The sequence below is a fragment of the Typopeltis vanoorti genome, chromosome 25 (genome assembly GCF_054136105.1).
Source record: "Typopeltis vanoorti isolate ZY-2024b chromosome 25, IOZ_Tvanoo_1.0, whole genome shotgun sequence".
Lineage (NCBI taxonomy): Eukaryota > Metazoa > Arthropoda > Arachnida > Uropygi > Thelyphonidae > Typopeltis > Typopeltis vanoorti.
Window position 1 is genome coordinate 66,196,007 of NC_143573.1, and position 22,001 is coordinate 66,218,007.

A 22,001-nucleotide genomic window follows, 5' to 3' on the forward strand; every position below is an offset into this window, starting at 1 on the left:
ATTGGAAGGGACGTTCATAAAAAAAAAATAAGCCTTTCATAAATCATTCCAATCGATTTCGAAATGCTCATTGTAATGTTTTTATTTATTTATTTTAGTCACTGAATTAACTGTCGATACGTCCATACGGATTTCTTTCAACATTTTATTCATTTCGAAGTATCGAGCCGTGGGAAAGGCGCTCCCCTTAAACCGAACGATGGGTATGACCGAGGGAACACTGTCGACGCATTCCTACATTAATTAACCCCTCCCACAAGATTTTCCTCAACTAGTACGTACATCTGTTAGGAGTGGTATAAGACGCAGCAACATCGTAGCATATTTGGAAGAAACACGTGTCTTTCGGTTGGAAAGACACGTGTTTCATATTGAGCTTCGAACCGAACACGTTCGGTTCGAGGCTCGATTTCGTCATGAGGCAAGGAGTTTCAGTAAGGCTTTTAGCCGCTCTCACAATGGAGTAGAATGTTTCTCTTCGGAAACTGGCTTTTTAATTTTAGTTAACTCCTGCAAAATAGGAAATTGGTCAGAGAACACACGCAGTTAAGACAAAAATACATTTGCGAGGTAGATTAGCGAGTCGCGAAATCCAGATTAGTGCGGTTGAGTACAGCGACTCCGCAGAGATACTATGTAATAATAATAATACGTGTACGTCAGTAATATAAGGAGGATTGATAAGATGACAATGGCTGTGTATATAAAATGATCACCAACTACCACGATACATTAGCATCATTTTGGACGGATTTGTATAACAATTCAAGTCAATATATATAAATTAGCTACAGTACTCTTCTTTTATCTATTCTATCTATTCCCAGTAAACTTTAATTTTATTTTCTATCTGTCATCATGTTTACATTTGCCCAGCTAAATATTGAAATGGCAGAAGATGAGGAAAGTCTTTTGTGTAACTATTGCAAACTTTCTAAATCCATTTCTTAAAAAAGGAAATATTACGAAAAAAATACATTAAAAAAATCAAGTTCTAGAGATCTTGCATTCAGTTCAATGTTTATAGATTTCAAACAGTTACATACATTAGCCAGGCGCTATCAGACCGCGGGGGGGGGAGGACTTTTGGCCTCAAGCACCACATATCGCCACTGGGCACGGTCCCCTGCGACTGTCCGCCACATTCTGGTCCCCAGCCTGCAGCCTGCAGGTCTTCCTTCTCCTGATCCGCCCATCTCCTCGGTCTCCCTCATGGGGGTCGGGTCTCTCACACTTGTCTTACAGTTCTTTCGGGGCCCATACGGTACAGGTGCCCCAGCCACTGAAGACTCCGGGCTCGCAGCTTCATCAAGATGTCTGCCGAGTTGTATAAAGCGTGTATGGCAGCATTGGACTGCCTCATCCAGACTCCGTCTGTCATGACTCCTCCATAGATACGTCGTAGCATCTTGTTCTCCAATACTCTCAGGTGATCGGCTTGTCTCGCCGTGAGAGTCCACGCTTCAGCACCGTAGAGGAGAACAGGCCTGATCAAAGTCTTGTATAGTCCCACCTTTGTAATCCAAGACAGCAAGCGCAAGGCGAAAAGGGGACGCACCTGATAATAGGCCAGATTCGCAGAATTTACCCGACTCTGAACATCAGCCTCAACTTTGTTGTCTTCATTCACGAAAGAACCCAAGTACCTAAATACTTTCACCCTCTCAAACTGTGCAGCTCCCTCTGGATCTTGAGCAGCATGGCGACTCATAAAAAGGTATTTTGTCTTCTCGGCGTTTTTATCTTCAGGCCAACTTCTTCTGCAGCTTCTTCAATAGCAGTAACCAATGCCACTGCGTCGTCCCGTTGATGCGCCATGACGTTCAGGTCGTCCGCGTAGCCAAGAATCCTAACTTGCACCTCCATGTCGACTCCACCTGCCACTTGCTGTGTGTTTCTAATTACTTTTTCCAACACTAGATTGAAAAGAATCGGAGAAAGCCCATCACTCTGCTTCACACCGGTCTGTACTTGAAAACGGGTCCGACAGGTCACCTTCTGCTTTCACTCTTACTCTCGAACCAGTTACGCACACCTGCACCAGTTTTCGGAGTTTTCCAGGAGGAATTCCCAGTTCTTCAAACACCTGCCATATTTTTGGGCGTATTATTGAGTCATAGGCTTTAGAAAAGTCTATGAAAAAAAATTTTTTTTTTTTATTAATTATATGAAGAGCCAAAGGCTTCAATTCGGCGACATGAACTTAAGTTAAGGGATATTACATCCCATATTGTTTCATAGCTGAATATGAAACTCAAAGAGTTTCATGCCGAATATAGAAACTATATAAAGTTCGGCGAGGCCCAGCGTAAGCAAATACCTGGATAGTGCAACATCTGACCCATTTGGTAGTGCTACACTGAGGCAACTCATAGTAAGGGTGGAGCAAGCTCCGATCACTATTCTTGGTATTTACCCATAATGTGAAACCCAGCTCTTAGGAGCTGTATTACTGTTCTACATTATGAGAGGAGGTCACTACCCAGACCGGTTTCAACCTTTATTGAGGTCTCATCAGTGAATAGGTAGACCCTAGTTAATACCCAAGTGTGTAGCAAACAGAACTTATATACCCTACTATGAGAAATGAAAATATGAACTTCCCGGTTATATTCCCAGCACTTTTCAAAAACTTGGCGCAGCGTGAAGAGTTGGTCTATTGTAGAACGGTTCCTCCTGAAGCCCGTCTGGTAGTCACCAAGGCACTCTTCTGAATATGGTGTGATGCGTATTAGCATGATGTTAGACAGCACCTTGTAGCCAGTCGACAGCAGTGAGATGTTCCTATAGTTACCGCATTGAGCCTTATCTCCTTTCTTATATACTGGGGTGATCAGCGACTCCTTCCACTCGTCCGGCAGCCGTTCTTCTCGCCAGATCATCAAGATGAGCCGGTGCAGCTGCTCCAGCAGGACCCACCATTCTTCAGGAGCTCCGCCGGTATACAGTCCACTCCTGGAGCTTATTATTTTTCAGCATGCGGCACGAGTAATCTCACTAAATTTCGGTTCTTCAATAAATGGTTCAGTAGTTTGATAAGGAGTATAATCCTCCGATATTGACGTTCCAGCATGGACATTCAAACAGTTGGCATTTTTATTTTTAATATTTGATCGAACTGTTTTGTTAGATATCGTCTTTATGAAATGAAACTATTAAAAAAAGAAAAAAATCGAAAAATCATTACTCTCTGCTTGACGTATGAGATCATTCCAGATAAGAATCAAAACTTAACCATTTTATGTGATTATTATTAATATATTATTCTTTTCGTCATTATTCTTGCATAAAGCACTAAATTTATTTTAATAACACACCACTTGTGTTGTTTGTATTTAGAACTCGTCGAATTGTTAGTTCCATATTATCCATATATTTACGCGTAATCAGTGACGCACCTAGAGGGGGGGGGCATTCGTCCCTCCCCTAAGAAAAAGATACACTAATTAAGACAAAAATACAATAAATAAACAAAAAGATAGACAAATTTCACTGGGAATTGTCCCAGTGAAATTTGTCGCTTTCAGCAAAGCTGTAATCATGCGCAGTAGCGCACTCAAACTTAGTTCACGATTTCTTTCAATTTTTATTACTGAAGCACCATCAGCAGTTACAGAGCATATATTATTTGTGGAAGTAGTAAGGTTTTATTTTTAATCTTCTTTAAAGAAGATTATTTTTAATCTTCTTTAATTGCATTATAAATGTTCACTGCATTGGAAAGTTCTTTTAATGAAGTGAGTCAACTTTTCGACAAATTTAGTTTTTCCCAGTGTCAAAGCATTTCGCACATACTAAGATTTGAATTGTTTTTGTAATACCGTGACTTTCATCTAAGCATAAAATCAGGGGAGCGCCGGCAATATGTGCAACGCACACAGGCGCCAGGCGCATTAATTTATTTAATTAATGAATAAAATATTATTCATTAATTATATCAAAATAAATTACATTTTTGTTTAAATTTTAATTATATTTTATAGATTTGTCTTAAACAAATTATTTATAATCACTTATTTGTTATTATTCCTTAAGATCTTATTTTATTCTGATTCTAACAAGTAGTTTAGCGTAAACAAGCAAAAAATTGAACTTGCATGAGTTTATTGTTTACAGGATGACGCGCGTTTGAATTTATTTTATCTTGTTCAAACTCGCATTTGCTCTAAACATATATAAGAAAATCTGCTGCAGTTTTTAACTTTATTCTATATTCTGCTGTTATTAGCAGAATATAGGCAACATTTTTGCAATTTACCTGCATCGTCATGAGAAAAATTTAATTCATAGAACAATTACAAAAAATGGACAGAATTAATTACATCCTTAGAAAATAAAACTTGTATTGATCATTTGCAACAAACAGTTTTAGATAATGAAAGGAAACGTTGGTATGGAGTTATAAAAAGAATAATTTTTGTAGTATTGTAATATAATAATTTTTAGGCAAACAAAATCAACCTCTTCGTGGTAAAAGTAATAAACTTTAAGATCGCAACAATGGCAATTTTTTAAAATGCATTGAGATGTTAGAAAAGTTTGATCCTTTTATATCGGAACACACGCGACGTGTAGCTAATGATCCCGACTTTAAAAATATGCCCTCCTATTTAGGAGATAAAATTCAAAATGAAATACTCACTTTATTGGCATCAAATATTAAAAATAACGTTTTTATGAAGTGTTTTTTTATTGGAGGGAGGGGTATAGGGCCGCCAACTAAAGTTTTGCACACTGGCGCCGGACACTACTGGCGCGCCCCTGCATAAAATATATATATAAAAAGAGCTCATATTAATCGATTCATTTATCTCTTTGCCTGTAAATACACCTAATTCCTTAATTAATCATTCAAATGTTTCGTTTTCAGGCTCTGCGGCCAAAACAACCGATTTCAAAAATTCACTCTTAGTAAATTTTTGTAGATCCTTATTAAGATCCTTCTATATTAAGATCCTTAATATGATTTATCATTTCTTGAGCGGAAAATCGTCATTTGTTTCCTTTAGAAGCCATATCCTTTTAAAAATTTTCGATAATTTGCTGCGTAAATGTGGAGTTAGTCAGTTTTTCTCAGCTGCTGCTCCTGAGTGTGTAATGAGCTGCATAGCGTAAGATTTAAATGAATAGTCATTACACACTGTACAAATGGCCTTGAATACTTCATATTTGTTTTCATTGAATATAATTAAATTACATTTCTTCCAACTCTTGACCAAAAGTTATTTTTTCTTCTTGAAAATTTCGGCTTCGTTTCAAGACTATATATATAGGACCTGTTTTGCTGACAAATATGTCCCTTTACAGTACAATTCAACTATTGCAGGAAGTGCAGCGTTATCCAGAAACATGGAAAATACACCTTTCCGTTCATAGTAGTATCGATAAACACTTGTGGATCAATTCTATATACACCCACGAAAATCACATTTCTCTCTCCCACCACCACACCAAAGCATCACACTTTCATCATTGTGCTTTGAGGTTGGGCAATCCAGTCCTCATTTAGTGGTTTCTGAGTTTTCGTTAGATCCATGTTCACCCACCTGATTAAAAAAAAAAAAAAAAAATAGCGAGATAAATCACTTGAAGAGCTTCCGTAGCTCATTCGGTATAGATGAGGTCCTTTGGTTGGAATCTCGTTTAAAGAGCAGAGAACCTTCATCAGGGCTTTTCAGCTAAAGGTGAGTTAGCCTGTCCCATATGGATGTGGAAGGGTTTTTCGTCCTGGAAACTCGGACGCAATTTGCATACTAAGAATACTTAGTATGGCATATACCTAACCACGTTATTCTAGAATTATGATTACGAAATCGAAGGATACTTGGAAGATCGTGAGCTTAAATTTCCTGATAGAATCACTGATGATGATCATGATGTCGTTCTGAAGTGTACATGTTCTCAAGTCGTTAAACTCTGCTCCGTAAGCTATTTTTGTGGTTGTTGTTGTTGAGTATGGTGCTTAACTGACTCCCCTGTATCAGTATCATCCTTTAACGCATGTACGTTTAACGCTCGTACATCATTTTCGTAGCCTTTATTTGCATCATCTGCACTTTAGTAGTATTCATTTACTTTTGACGATAGTGTGTATTGTATTTTAGGCTCTAAAAATATTACAGGAAAGTCCTCAACGTGAGAAATACAAAATAAATGCATTAACGCATTAAAAATATGGATAATTCTAATTAACAAACATTGTAAGACTAAATTTGGCTCGCTACATTCGCTATAAAAAAAAAATCGAATTTAGCCTTAAATTATTCACATTTATTGCAGCAATATTTTAGCGAAAATCAATGAAAACATTTATCATTTCAAGAAATGATGGGTGTGTCAGGAAATGCGTTGTCTCACACCTATATTTTCAGGAGATAAGCGAGCATCGATTAGATGACCAGCTCGCCGAATGAACCCGAGAACAAACGGAACGAGAACACGAGTGAAAATTATACTCTCCTTCATAATGAAAACGTTGAGGGTGCCCCATCTAATGTAAAATGCGAACAAATTTACAATATTTTATCTTCATCTTTTAGAAAAGTATAAAATTAAGGTGGAGGGAGAGAGAGAGAGACGCGAGCTTATATTAAATACAGTATTAATAGGAAAACTGTACAAATACTTGCCAGATAGTTTCATATCACTCTTATCATTCATATCAATTACATTGCGACCCATTTTGTTTTTTAGATCAATAATGATTAAGAGCGATATTTTTTCAATTGCAATTTCTGTTAAGATATTGAAACTTGCGCACCTGGATCCCCCTGGGTCATCACCACCTAAGGCTGGTACTGTATGGCGCCGACTTGCGTCAAAATACTGTTGCTCTCTTGTTCGATTAACGCGTTTAGTTATGCGACACACGCACTGTTCATTTTTTTTTTTTTTTTAGTTTGTAATGCTCGACGTTTTTTTTTTTTTTTTTTTTGAAAAATAAAAATTAGAATAAATCTCTTGTTGATATTGCAATGGTATATTCCAGTATTTCACTCCAAAAGTTAAAAAAAAAAAAATTAGAATAAATCTCTTGCTGATAGTATTGGGACAGTTTTAATAGTCTTTTATTTTTATTCTTTTTTTACGTTTGAAATTTAAATTTAAATCTTATTTACATTGTTCATTCTATCAAGGGAATACTTGTTTTACTTATAAATGGCAACTTCAATCTCCTTTAATATTTAAAAAAAAAAAAAAAACTTTTATTTTATTTATTTTTATTTTTTAATATTGCTCCACCCTCCCATTCAGTGTGCACATAAAGGCCGTATTGACGTATGCCCGATTTCATCGTAGCATCAGCAACTACATTAATGTTAGTACTGGCACTAATGATACTACTGGCTGCAGTGTATCAGTTATTAGTTGATTGCAGATATTCTGGGAATACGTGACATTTTCAGAAGACCAAATGATGGGTAGATTGACATAATGAAAATAACCGGCATGCATAAACTTGGGTTAAGAATCTGATGACGTTCCTCACCAATATTTGCTTAGAAATTTCCGGTCTTTAACCAGCTGGTTGTGGGTTCGAATCCCACTGCGGGCATGGATGTTTGCGAATGTCTTTAGGTAGTAGATGAAGTTCACTGCCCAGTGTGAGCCCACCATCCCGCTTATTGCATCCTAAAGTAGCTTTAAAATACTTTCATGTTTGGTCTCTTAGAGGCAGGGGTTACCAGTTTATCGAACCCTTAGCCCACTCACGGTACCGATGTGATGTACTATGTTAAAGGTTTATAGCCTTTCGTGGGTGTGATTCACATAAAAAACAGCTATTTCTTAGAAACATTTCAGGTTTCTAGTTGCACAAGAACTGCATTTTAATCTGCTATCAGTCAGCCACTCATTATCCTTAGCAGCGTGCAAGTTCATATGCTGCATATTATAATGACATTTATAGCAAACCCGCCGACTATTGGAGGCAGTTAATTCATTGTATCTGATTTCTGCAAGAATTACTTATACTATCACAAGCTAAATTTCCGTTTATCCATTTTCTTTCATTACTGAAGACAAATATTCAGGAATACTCGATTTGTATTTATACTTGCCTCGGGAGAAAAAAAAAAAAATCTATATTTGCCTCGAACAACAAATAGAATACAGTTGGCCATGATCTTCGATCATCGACTCAGAACGAAATGCTGTATACTGTATAGTTAAGGAAGAGAGAGACATTAAAAATAAAAAAAATCTGTAGCGTAGAGTGTGTGGTGGATTGTGTAGTGTAAGGCGCAGTGGCGGCTCGTACATAAGCACTGCGACACTGCAGTACCCCCAAGGAAAAAACGAAAAAATTAAATTTTGTTTGTGTTTATAAATAACAACAATGCTTACAACATTATATAAACGCAATACAACATGTAAAGGTTACAGCTTATGTTTCGACAGTGATTGAATAGTTAATAATTGGAATTGTTCGATTAAAGCTTTAGATTACGAAACAAATGCACTGCGATCTAACACAGTGTCGGAATGATCACGTTCGGGCAATTGCAGCTAGACTCGCCGATATTCGTTTGCGCTTGTGATTGCACGTTACCAGTGATTCCGACACTGCTCGTTTGGGCAGTGTCGTTTACAGATAAATCGTATGCTTGCGCGCGTTATTTCGTGAGATGCGAAACTTTTATTATTGGTGCGTGTTCGTGGTGAGGGTGAACTATTTTTTGTAAATCTTATTTTATTTTGTTAAAATAACATATAATTATTTATTTATTATAGATACAAACCTGAATTATGACGAGTATCACTGTTGAAAATAATTATATTTTTTTAATTATTGTTACACGAAACAAATGCACTGCGATCTAACGCAGTGTCAGAATTATCGCGTTCGGCCAATTGCAGCTAGACTCGCCGATATTCGTTTGCGTTTCTTCTCATTGCACGTTACAAGTGATTCCGACACTGCTCGTTTGGGCAGTGTCGCTTACAGATAAATCGTATAAATGCGCGCGTTATTTCTGTGATATACGAAACTTTTATTATTGGCGTTTGTTCGTGGTGAGGGCGAAATATTTTTAATAAAGCAATTTTTTAATATGTACATTTATTTATTAATAAATTGGTTACTGATTAGGAAAAAAAAGAATTTTTTTTTTTTATTTTGTATATGCAGCACCCCCACTTATAATTTTCACCGGCTGTCACTGGTAAGGCGGCTCATGCAGTGACTCCATGGAGGCATCATTACAAGTAATAATAATTCTGTTCCTTCCATGAAAACAAAACCCGCTATTCGAAATAGTGTTTTTTTTTTTGTTTTGTTTTTTTAAAACAATGTTTAATGCACAAATGCTGCAAGTATGTTTTCAAAGTGTTTATAATCCGAAATACAGTACACCACACTTCGCCTTCGACATATTCCTCGATGGTTTATCCAGTAACCTTCTCAGCAGTACAGCCACTTCACACTTGGTATGGTTCCTTCTGGCATCTGGCTGCCCAGCTTAAAGTTCCCGGATATAACAGATGGACTTTAATTTGCATCAGTTGGCAGTGTTGAAGTTACCCAGAAGGAAGGCGAGGGTTTATTGTTTTTGTGTTACAACATTAAGTGACATACAATTTCAATAGGAATACTGCTGTTCATTATATATATATATAATGAATAATACACACATAAACTAACCTATTTGTTACACGGTATATTGCCTACAAAGTCAGATGGATCGCACAGGATATGACTCACTCACTTTACATCAAAATACTAGGATGTTTCTCATGCGTCAACTTTCGTACCTTTATTTTCTGCCCACTCAATTTTTTGCACTGTTAATGTTAGTTTTTATTATAAATTTCTCCATATATGGTTACCATATCGAGTTTGGGATACGAAAGAATTTTTTGTATCTTCAACTAGCAATACCTTCAGTCTGAACTGCGCTAACGGGCCATGCACCCTTCAGTTAAAAAAGATCTGAGTTCAGTTCTTGTCATGACGAGATGTGAATGACGCCCCCCCCCCCGTGACGAGTCCTCGGACTACATACTTATTGTCGGTCATTACACAACTTATTGGCTTTTGTGTTCACCTTATGAACTGTTTTCTTGAAATAAGTGTGATCACAATTCTTCGTCAACAATAAGAATAAAGGGTGGCAGCTGAGAAATATGGCAATACATTTTGTTGTTTTCAAACTCTTATTCTAAAATGTTCTTTTCTTTTCTTTTTTTCCCCCATAAAAGTAGCGGAATAAGTCTTTTAAAAATTACTTTTTCTAACGGACATAGAAATACTTACTTTTAAAAATTCGATAAGTAAAAATTACACTGACATTTAGGTAGTGAAATAATAAAAATCTCTTCAAGAACTTCCAGAAATAGAAATCTTTTTTTTTTTTTGACTAACAAAACCACCAGCTGGTGGTTTTGTTAGTCAAAAACAAACGTCATTGCGTACATATAGAGTTAATTTAATTGTGATGACAAACAATGGGATACTTTTAGAATTTTTAAGTTACGTTCCCGGATATTAGTTTTAACTAATCTGAGAACGCAACCTACAAATTCGAAACTTATTGGAAATTGAAAATCTATAGCACATTAAATTGTTGTATAGGTTTCCAAACCTTTCGTGAGTGAGACTGATATAAAAACAAATATATATATATATATATATATATATATATATATATATATATATATATATATATATATATATATATATATATATATATATATATATATATATAAATGAATATATATATGTATTTGTTTATATATCATATTCAAGTTACGTGTAATACACCCAATAACACTATCATTTTATGTTTGACTTCCTCTTCAATGATGATATTTCTTTTTTTGAAATATTTATTTTTCCTACTTAAAACTATATATTCATTATATATATATAAATGAATATATATATATATTTGTTTATATATCATATTCAAGTTACGTGTAATACACCCAATAACACTATCATTTTATGTTTGACTTCCTCTTCAATGATGATATTTCTTTCTTTGAAATATTTATTTTTCCTACTTAAAACTTATTAATTTTTGAGTTGTTAGAGTGATTACATACAAGAAATGTGCCATTTTTGGTAGTTGTACTATGTGTTGTCAAACCAGTTCAGAGGGATTTCTTACTACCAATATCAAATGCAACGCGAGCAGACACATTACTGTCAGACTTATACCTGCTCTCTTTAACCAATAGCAGTAGTGGTCATTCTTTTCAGCAAACCAATCAGAAGAGTCAGCCTCGTAAATTTGGCTCTTACGCTTGGCGAAGTGGTTTAGAAGTACGGTTCTATGCAAGAGAATGAATTCGTGTGAGTGAAATTTGTGGAGCTGCTAGAACTCCATCCCAGACTTCTAAACAGTGACCGTCGTTTGATAATATAAAGTACTTATTTCCATATTTCCTTGAAACTAATAAATATAAAATTAGTCCGGATATGGATAAAAAGGGGCGAGTTTATTAAATAGCAGCGCGAAAAGTGTTCACTGACCTACGACCTGAAACAGTGTGAAATCATGGCTGTAGAGTGTAGCAGATGATTGTTTTAGTCGGATGTACTACAGAAACGGAGTAAAGGTGAAACAGTCTACGTATAAAACAATAAGGAAGTGATTCTGTACATATCTTTACTACTATCTCAATAAATGAATCATACAACTGAGCGAAAAATTGAAAGGGACGGGTGCGTCCCGTAATCAGAAAGGGCCTCCCGACAGGAAATGTGCTTCCGCCGTAGGGTAAGTTTTATTAGGCTTTAGTAACTCTATAGATATGTGCTCTTCTCCGCCTTCATGACGTCATTTTATCATTTTCTCGTTTTTAAAACAGCGATTAGCACAATGAAATATAATAAAAACCATTCAGCATAGGATAACTCATTGTATACAAACAGTTGGCAATGTTAATCAGAAAAGGATTTGTTTCCACTTAGTTGCGCAAATCAACTAATCAAACACGCTTCGTACATTCCATCTAAGTAACTATGTGTAATATAGCATCTGTAATATATATATATATATATATTACTACAATGATTATTACGTTAAATATATTAATTATTATTATTACTACATATAACAATATTAAATGCCATCAGTGGCCTTCCGATGGATCCCAGGAATTTGGGTTGTTCAAACCGGTGGCTGTTAATTTTTTTTTTCTTTTTCGAGGCCCCCCCCCCCCCAAACGCCGAATTTCTAAACTTCTTGCTCCATCTGATGAATACTTTTCACACTATTCATCCTATTAATTTGCCATAGTAGTAATAATCTTTAAATATTACGTAGCTGGTAAGATTCAATTTTAATTAATCCTACCAACTATGTAAAAGACAAATATTACCCAAGTTTATTTAATGTTTTATAATGCATGTAAATACTGCATATAACACGTAGCTTTAAGTCTGTGGTATATTCAACATAAAACACTATTTTAAAGTAAATACAGCGTAAATTCAATAAAGTTATTTCTTGGACGCGCCCCTGAGTTTGCAAACCACTGATTAATACTGATCGTTTATTGGAGAAATTGTTATATATTTGTTTATTTAGTTATCAGTTTCTATTAACATTAGATATATATTATAAATATGTATTCCGAAGGCGGGATATATCCAAACTTCAGTTTCTTCATTTTTTGTGTATGTGGTATGGAAATTGGAAGGAATTAAAAATATTAGATTTATTAACATTCTTTATTAATTTTTTTACACTTATTTTAAAGTTTAATTTGTATTATAATCAAAATATTCATGTTTTATTATTTAATTTTCTCGCCCTCCACCAGCTCTGGATTCGCCACTGCCGAGAGTTAGATTTTTTTACTCAGAGGCATAGTGATTGTCCCTGCGGTGCTAGCGAATCCGGTGGTCGACCTCCGCTCATGGTTTCTGCCTTCTTTAAGCTTTATGCATTACCCATTGCTTATCTGTTAAATGTTGCTAGCTGAGCTATTATTTTGGACTATTTTTTTTTTTTTTTTTTGGACAGGCCTCTTTCAAAACAGTATATTTAATTGCAAAATGATAATAACTAGTGGTATTAATATACTATTCTAGTATCGCATTTTTAACTTCTTTTCGAATATTGTTTACATTGAAATATTAACTTTTCAATGTAAACAAATTCTTTATAAATGTGATAAAGTGAAATACCTTAATTGCAGCAGCACTTCCTCTATAAAATGGCATCCTGGGTGAGAGCACCTTGCCCCCCCCCCTCCACCATACACATCCTCTGTCTTGAAGATTTGTTTACTCTCATTCAAGTTTTTTCAGGTCATTAAATCCGTAAACCAATAGAAATATTTTAAAGTTATGACTTCTATTAAAGTATTGTGATCCTGGTACCGCAAAGTCTGCTCCCCTGAATGGACCACAAGATCCTAAGAGAAACATTGGCTTTAGCAAATATACATTGAATCTAAAATGTAATTTTTGGTTATATAAGTGAATGTTCTACAATAAATTTGTTGATGCATATGATGATGATGCAGCTGATGATGTTAGCTTGAATCAAAGAAGTGTTTTTCTTTTTTAAGATTTCCAGTAATCCAGAACCTTTACATAAATTGTGTATATGGAAGGATAATGTAAAATTCTAGAATAAAACACCAGTTTGGTTTATATAAATCACTTATATAACATTCTATATACTTATATAACATTCACTTATATAAGTGAATGTTTTCAAATGAATTTGTTGATGCCTAAAAGAAGATCTCTGTCTAAAATCTTTTTTATTTTGCCTGATTTAGTATACAGCCAAAAAAAGTAACGCCTATTTTTTAAGAGTGCAGATTTCTGATGTGTTGTGTTTTGTTAATGAGTAATGATTATTGTTATAATTCAAATGATAATATGGTTTCTTGTGGAAATTTGGGACTTTAAGGTTCTCCTTAAATTTATATTTTAAAATTAAACCCTCCAAAATCTTACATGTGATATAAATGAATTGATTAAAAAAAGTATATATAAAATATTAATTTCTTTTAATAACACTCCTACTTACAAGAGTTATCTCATTTACAGTACGAGTGTAGTAAAGAAAAATAAAACTGATGTATTAGTACATGAGCTCAAAGTTAGATTGCGAATATATGGTGATTACTTGAGAAATAACAGGTTTAGAAGAGAGTGCTGGAATTGTAAATGCATTTCAGCCAAATAATCCTTTTATTTGAGTGTTATATCAGCTAGCAGAACACCATAAGGATTTACTGAAGTTGAGAGCACCTAATAAGCACAAAGATAATTTTTTTTCGATTATCTCCTACCGAATGTTTTATTTATTGTAATGACAAAATTAAAATTGATAATATGAAAGAGTATTTATATATATATTTATAAGCATACAAACAGTATTGTAAAGTTTTTCTAACTTTACAATACTGTTTTAACAGCTTGCAATACATATCACCCATATTACTGCTGATAGTGTTCCATGGGATTAATGGTAAAGATAGTCTCCAAACCTTTCTTTATTGATATTTAATTTTTAACTAGGTTCATTTAACTAGGCATGTAACAGTGCAGACTTTTCTATTTTTTTAATATTGCAAAAAATGATAGAATGCAATAAACTTTGTTACTTTTTAAAAATTGTCAGGCCTCTTCTTTTGCGATTGTTATGAAACCAATATAGGAAAGATCTAATAACCACTAACATCGAAAAATATTACATGTGAACATATACACAAGTTTTTTATTTTATTTTATTTATTTTTAAAAAAAGACAACAATTAAATAAACATAAAAATTCATCACATATGACTGGATGGTCAAAGTACTGAGTATGAAATTTGTTTGTTGACTCTGTTTTCATTAGTTATTTGTAAAAAATATATATATATATATACATCTTCCATAGGATCCACTGAAGATTTCTACATTTTTTATGTATTACAGACAATTTGCCAATTTGCATTTTTCAACATATTATTAAAAAATTTTTTTGAACCATTTTAAATAGTGTTTGGTTATCATATGGTAGTTTGCATACAAAATTCTGGGTAAGAAGAGGAAGCCTATTATGTGGTGTTAAGAACTACAGAGATTTTAGTACGCAATGTTTTTAACTATAAACGGCAATAGTGTGACTTAATTTAATTTTTTATGTGGCTCCCCACTCATAAAAGCTTTTTGTAAACCTATATGACACCTGTGCTATGGTTGGGCTAAGGATTATTTTTCTTTTTTTTTTAAAAGCAATTTTATACATTTTTTATATTTTTATTTATATATAGTCCAGAAACTCTGTTATGGAGATCAGACATGGAACTTTTTCAAGCCACTGAAGTGGCTCAAAAAATAAGCAGAGTAGTGGTCTCACATTGGATGATGAAATTTATCTCCCACCTAAAGACAGTCAAAAACATCCATGCCCACGATGGTGGGATAGTAAACCAGTTTATTTTGTTTAGTCCTCAGCATAACGATAGCTCTTGTGAGACTTACGAATACCCAACTTCATACCCATGACATTATATGGCACACTACTTTCATCTGTATAATTACCAACCATATTCAAATCCCAGATCAGTTTTTCTAACTTTACAATACTGTTTTAACATTTAGGTTGGTTCACCAAAAACCTTTCCTAAAAATTCTTGATACATATAGAAGAGTATAGTCCAGTTGATTAATGATTAAAGAGTTTGTTGCTTTGTTTAATATGTTGGGACCTCAGACTGTAGGCATTAGTGGGACCTGGCTATCAGAAGCAGACATACTGACTGGTATTGAGTGGACAGACAGAATAGGAGAGGAGGAGGAGGGGGTGCTATTAATGATATTGGACGACTTGAATCCAGTTAGAGTTGAGACATGACTACAATAATAGTAAGTGTATTTTTTATATTTTAATAACAATTTTTTATATGGCAGTGAATTTCAAGCCATCTGGTATGAGATGGAGGTTAACAAGGTCAAATATATAGGGTTGTTACAGACCTAGTGAATCTGTTGCTAGTGACGAAGAAATGCATCACCAAATAAGTAAGATGGGTGCAAAAAGAGTAATCATGAATGGGAACTTTAATTATCCAAACATTAATTGGGTAGCAGTAAAATCTCATGAGAAGAATGAAGCTGAATTTATGGAGCTCTTGCAAGACAACTTCCTCAATCTGCATGTGATAAAAAGAACTTGAGGTTATAGAGTGTTAGAGTTGATTATAGCAGCAGAGGGGATTTCAGTTAAAGATGTGACTATTCTGCCTCTAGTTGTGACAGTGACCATATAGTACTCACTTAGGAAGTGGCTAAGAGTTTATGAATATTCCATTCAGAAAAGGTTACATGCTGAATTACAAAGCAGGAAATTATGAGCAGGACCAACTGAGGAGTATGCTGGATTCTGCACATGGTATCAGATGGTGGATGGGAAAGATATCGACAGTACATGGGAAGTGGATAAAAAATACACTTAAATGATGCAATATCAGAATGTGTCCTTAGAGTTTGAATAATAAATAGTGTAGGAGTGAAATGGATGTGCAATCTAATCAAGCAAGAGATTCGTAAGAAAAGGATAATGTGGAGGGAATAACGTGGATGATGTCTGTTATGAGAATTATAAGCAGCAGCCAGAAGAGTCACAACTATTGTACAGAACTATTTCATACTAAGTCTGAGTATGAAAAGAAACTGGCTCTGCAAATTAAAGACAATCTCAAAGAATTCTATCGATATGCTGCAAGTAAAAGAAAGAATGAATATGAAAGAATAACTCTATTGAATGTGGATGGTGCTAGGGTGACAGATGCAGAAGAAGTTGTTAATTTTGCTAAAAAGTTATCAACCTGGCATATGCAACAATGCACTCAACTGCTACTTCTTCACTGAATGAAAAAACTCAGGTGTACGAGGAGGAGGTATTAGAGCTGTTGCCTTCATCAGTCCATACTGTTGAATAAGAACTCAAGGGACTGATGGGATATCAGCACAGATGCTAAAAGAGTGTTCAGCTGAACTGGCTATTCTTTTGACGAGACTATGTAATTTGAGTCTCGGAACAGGGAAGATTCCACAGGAGTGGAAAGAATGTATGATAATCACTTTGCACTAGGGTAGTGCAAAGACTGATGTATCCAACTATTGACCTATTAGTATCTCTGGAGTGGGGTGAAGATTTTAGAAAAGTTGGTTCATATTCGGAGTTCCCATTCAGAAATGGGTTGACAGAGAATCTCTGCTTTGCAATGAACAGAAATGATTTACTAAGGGAAGGTCATGTTTAAGCAACTTGCTCATATTCTATAATAATGCTACCATTGAGTTAGACAAGGGGAATGGATACACCATGATAATTTTGGATTTTGCTAAGGCTTTTGCCAGAATACAGTATGGAAGGCTGTTGCGTAAAATGGAGAATATGGGTTTGGATTATAAAATATTAGCGTGGATAAGAGGATGGCTGACTGACAAATATCAAAAAGTGGGATGTGAGTCTGCAAGATTTAGGGTAACCAGGTGTATTGCAAGGATTAGTCCTTGGTCCACTGTTATTCAGTTTGTACATTAATGAAATTGGGAAGGATTTGAAAGGAGACATACAACTATTTGCTGATGATGCATAGATATGCAGGATAATCAGGAATGCAACTGATGTGCAGTACTTGTAGAATGATTTGAAAAGGCTGGAATTGTGAGCATAGGAAAATTGTTGTCATTTCAATGTTAGTAAATGTAAAGTTATGCACTTCAGTCAGAGTAGATATCCGGTATCATATTATACTGGATATCTCCCAGTATAATATATAGAAACTGATCAGGCTAACGATCTTGGTGATTTAGTAGATAGGAAGTTGAAGTTCAAGTACCATTGCAAATACGAAGGGGGGGTGCTGAAAAGTTCTGATAAACACCTAGAACAAAAATGATATTAAAGCAACTGATATAACCACAAGAAAGAACATATCATAAAACCCTTTAACCACTATGATTCATCAACTTATAATATTTTTTTCTTTTTCTTTAAGGATATATAAGATGTGTCAGAAGTTTTAAAGAAATTCAAAGGCAAAGAGGTGAAGTCCATTGTCAAATTTTTCGTGCTGCAAGAAAAGTCCAGAACTGAGATTCACCAAACTTTGTGTGAGACTTCAGGGGACTGTGTCCCAGCAGTTGCCAGATGGGTGGCCAAGTTTAAAACTGAGCATTCTGAGATAACAGATCTCCCTAGGTCAGGAAGACCTTCCATAGCGATCACACATGAAAACATTGATGCAGTGCATGCCATGATCCTTGATAATAGATGAATACCAGCCAAAAACATTGCAAAGACTCCGGGGATATCCAGGGAATGAGGTGGTGTCATTATCCACCAACATTTGGATATGCAGAAGCTCTCAGCGAAGTGGGTAAAGAGAGAACACGTGCTGTCATCTCAAGGATTTTGGATCATTTTGAGAAATCAGATGAAAACTTTTTGGCTTGTATTGTGACTTTTGATGAAACATGACTTCGTCACAATGAACCCAGAGACCAAACAACAGTGGAGTGGAGACACAAATGTTCTCCACGGCCAAAGAAGTTCCGAACCCAAAAGTCAGCAGGGAAGGTTCTTGCCATTGTCTTTTGGGATATGAATGGTGTAATCCTTATCAAGTATCTCAAAAATTGAAACTATTAGAGCAGCAGTTTATTCGACAGCTCTGAAGGAAAAATGCTGCTGGAAACTGAGCAGAGGCGTGTTGCTTTTGCAGGACAATGCACCTGCTCACACTGTTCATGAAGCCCAACAGACAATACACAACTTGGGTTTTCAGCCTTATCCATCCTATTCACCAGACCTGGCCCCATCTGACTATTTCCTATTCCTAAATTTAAAGAAACACTTGAAAGGAACAAACTTTGCCATAGATGATGAAGTTATATCTGCAGCTGAGGACTGGTTTGTACAACAAGGGAAAGACCTTTTTCTCAGAGGATTGCAAATGATACAGCAGCAGCATTGTAACAAATGTGTAACACTTCATTGGGAATATGTAGAATAATGTACAAGTTACAGGTTCTACCTGAGTTCCTTCATGGTGATTATAACAACTTTTCATTACACCTTTGTGCAACTCAGAAGATAATTGCAATGCAGAAACAAACCCCAGCACGTGAAGATAAGTAATTTTTTTTCTTTACAAGTCTTTAATAAGACCTCACTTGGAGTATCGTGCACAGGTCTGTTTCAGTGGTGATTCTGATACACTGGAGAGAGTGTGTTAAAAATGATATCAGGATTGTGGGATTATGAATTTGTAAACTGCAGATACTAGCAAACAGGAGAAAGAGGGATGATATGATTGAGAATTACAAAATTTTGAAGGTGTCATACAGTATTTTGGTTGATGGAATTTTTCAATAAGGAAATACCATGAGTAGACATATTTAAATAAATTATAATACCAGAATTAATACTAATAAATAATATTTTACATGAGTTAATTCCAGTATTATAATTTATAGAATTTTTCATTTTATGGAGGGTGGGGAAAGGATGAGAGGGCATACTTGGAATCTGAGAATAAATTTGGTGAAGAAAGGGGTGAGAACTAGATTTTTCTCTCATCGAGTGGTGTATGTTTGGAAGCAAGTAGTGTGAACTAATTCAAGAACAAGTATGACTCCCTGGAGGTCTCCTTTGATGATGATAATAATAATAACAATCATTGTTCAGTAACATGCCTTAGAAGAAGAAGACCATAGGACTGAAAAAAAACATATCAATCCTACTCAAAAGAACGTTCTGTTCAGGGGCAAATTCTCCATGCTTGCTGCGCAAGCTCATTAATTGAGAAAGAAGTAATATTTATTTGTTAATAAATGCATTGCATTTAGGCTTTTATTTTTGTAGACAGAAGACGTCTTAAGCTTGTGCGGCAATAATTGAGCTTTGCGTTGTATATCAAAGGCCGATGCTTGCTTGGCTAGTCAAAGCTACCTTGGCTTGCTCGGTTGTAGAAGCTTCCAGGTCCTCGCTGCGGCACTGTGATTTCATGCGCGTGCATTTAAGACGACATGAAGGGAGCGGAAATGGCTATGAAATAGCCATTTCCGCTCCCTTCATGTCGTCTTAAATACAAGGCCATATGCAGTCAAAGTAGCTCTAGCCAGTAAGCTTCAGCCAGCCTTTACAAGTGTGCATTTTTCTTGGGAAAATTAAGTTACAACCAACTTTTTATGATGATGTTATTGACCAGTTCATAAAGAAGAACCATTCAAATTCTACCGTAGGGTAGAATTTATATTCAAGTAGCTAAATTGAAAAAGATAGAATATCATTTGTAAAATAAATGTTATATTTGTATGATTATATGTACATAAATTTCTAAATATATAGTTTTAAATGGTCAGTAATTCATTATTCCACTAATCAAACTTCAATCACACCTCTCACTCTCTGAATGATAACAAGAGCAAGTGTGAATTTAGATCAGCATTAGTCCCTGGTTCTGTTATTTGTGTGAAGAAGTAAGAAGGCAATAAGGCATCATGAAAAATAGTTACATAAATTTAGCTTGCAAATACCTGATGGATTTAGTAAACTCATTGCCACTACTACCAGTAGAAGGTAATGTGTAACCTATTGTTACCAATACCAGTGTTATCGATTCCAGCAGCACACAAAGTTTAATAACTAGAACTGATAACACTGATATTGATATGGATAACACCAGTATTGTGTTCTTTTTTGATTGGTTGACTGCATGGATAGAATATATCTGTTCTTCAAACAACAGTTATGGATTTAACTCTTATTGTAGCATGGTTTTGCAAATGTCTTTAGGTGGTAGATGATTTTCACTGTCTGGTGTGAAACGTCCATTCTACTTATTTGAGGCTCAGTGTGGTAAGAAATAGTTCACCTTATGGTTTCAGAAACGGAATTTTCAGATTATCTAGTCTTCTTCAGTTAATTCAGTGAATTAAAAATATGCAGTATGCTTCTTGCTTTTATAGACAACATTGACAGAAATGGTGCTTTCTTAAATGTGATGTGTGTTGTTCTTTTTCTGATGATTTAGGCTACTGACAACATGTTGCAGTAGCTGAAATTATTAAAAGTGAATTTGAAGATAATAAAGTTATTATTATGTGACACCTCCAGGGAGTCCAAAGACTGATCGAGGAAGGAGGACACCTACTCTACAACTCTCTGTCTCTACACTCAGTCCACCAACTACAACGAACCACAACTATGATCGTCATCTACATCAACGCCATCTACTGCTGACCACCACCACTGGTACTCAGACAATCACAAGCATCCATGTCCAAGGCAGGATTCAAATCCACAGCCTTTTGGTTGGAAGCAGATACACTAATTACTCGGCCAACCAGGCAGGTGATGGAATTCCAGGACTAACTGCAACACACCAGTATACATTCCACAAACATATTTTTTTCTGTTAATTGTATGTGTTCTCTGGCCAGTTTTCTGGAGTAAAAAATCTGTTCCCTCTGTATGAGGCTTGTGCTAATTCACCTTCAGTTGAAAAAAAAAGACCATATAAAAGTTTCTTGCATCATGAAGACAATAGGACCCAGTTCTTTTCAGCTGAAAGGCATATATCATGTCATTCTTCCAACTGTGGTATAGAGGTGCTGACATTATATTATGGTACATTATCAGTGATTAACCACAGAATTATCTATTGAAGATGTAAACAGCAGAAAAACTCAGTGTTTTGCTAAGGAATGGAATGGAATGAATCAGAAAGTCATTAATCAATCTGATTACTCTCTCTCTCTCTCTTGAGCAGCCAATGAGTTTTTTAAGGAGGTTCTAGATGCTTCTCTGCAAACATCAGGGCAATTTCTCTAGCTGCAGAATAGTACATGGAGTAGAAGAGAAAGCCTAGTTTTCTGTTAGTGCAGTTATTATGTAATATGTCTATGCTAAAAGATGTTTGAATAATTGCTATTCCAGGAGGAGAAATCTTTGATATCCAAGTGTTATCAAATATATAATTATCATATAATAATTCTTATGAGAAATGAGACATAACTGTATTCTTGACAT

General features: G+C 35.2%; 1 protein-coding gene across 1 annotated transcript in view; it reads left to right on the plus strand.

Annotated features, from left to right (window-relative positions):
* Positions 1-11,424: 11,424 nt before the first annotated feature.
* The window catches only part of LOC150092814 (uncharacterized), a 740,966-nt gene continuing 730,389 nt past the window's right edge, over positions 11,425-22,001 (plus strand). Inside the window, exon 1 of the mRNA XM_090414287.1 lies at positions 11,425-11,723. The gene's annotated coding sequence lies outside the window, so the exon portion shown is untranslated. The remainder of the gene's footprint in view (positions 11,724-22,001) is intronic.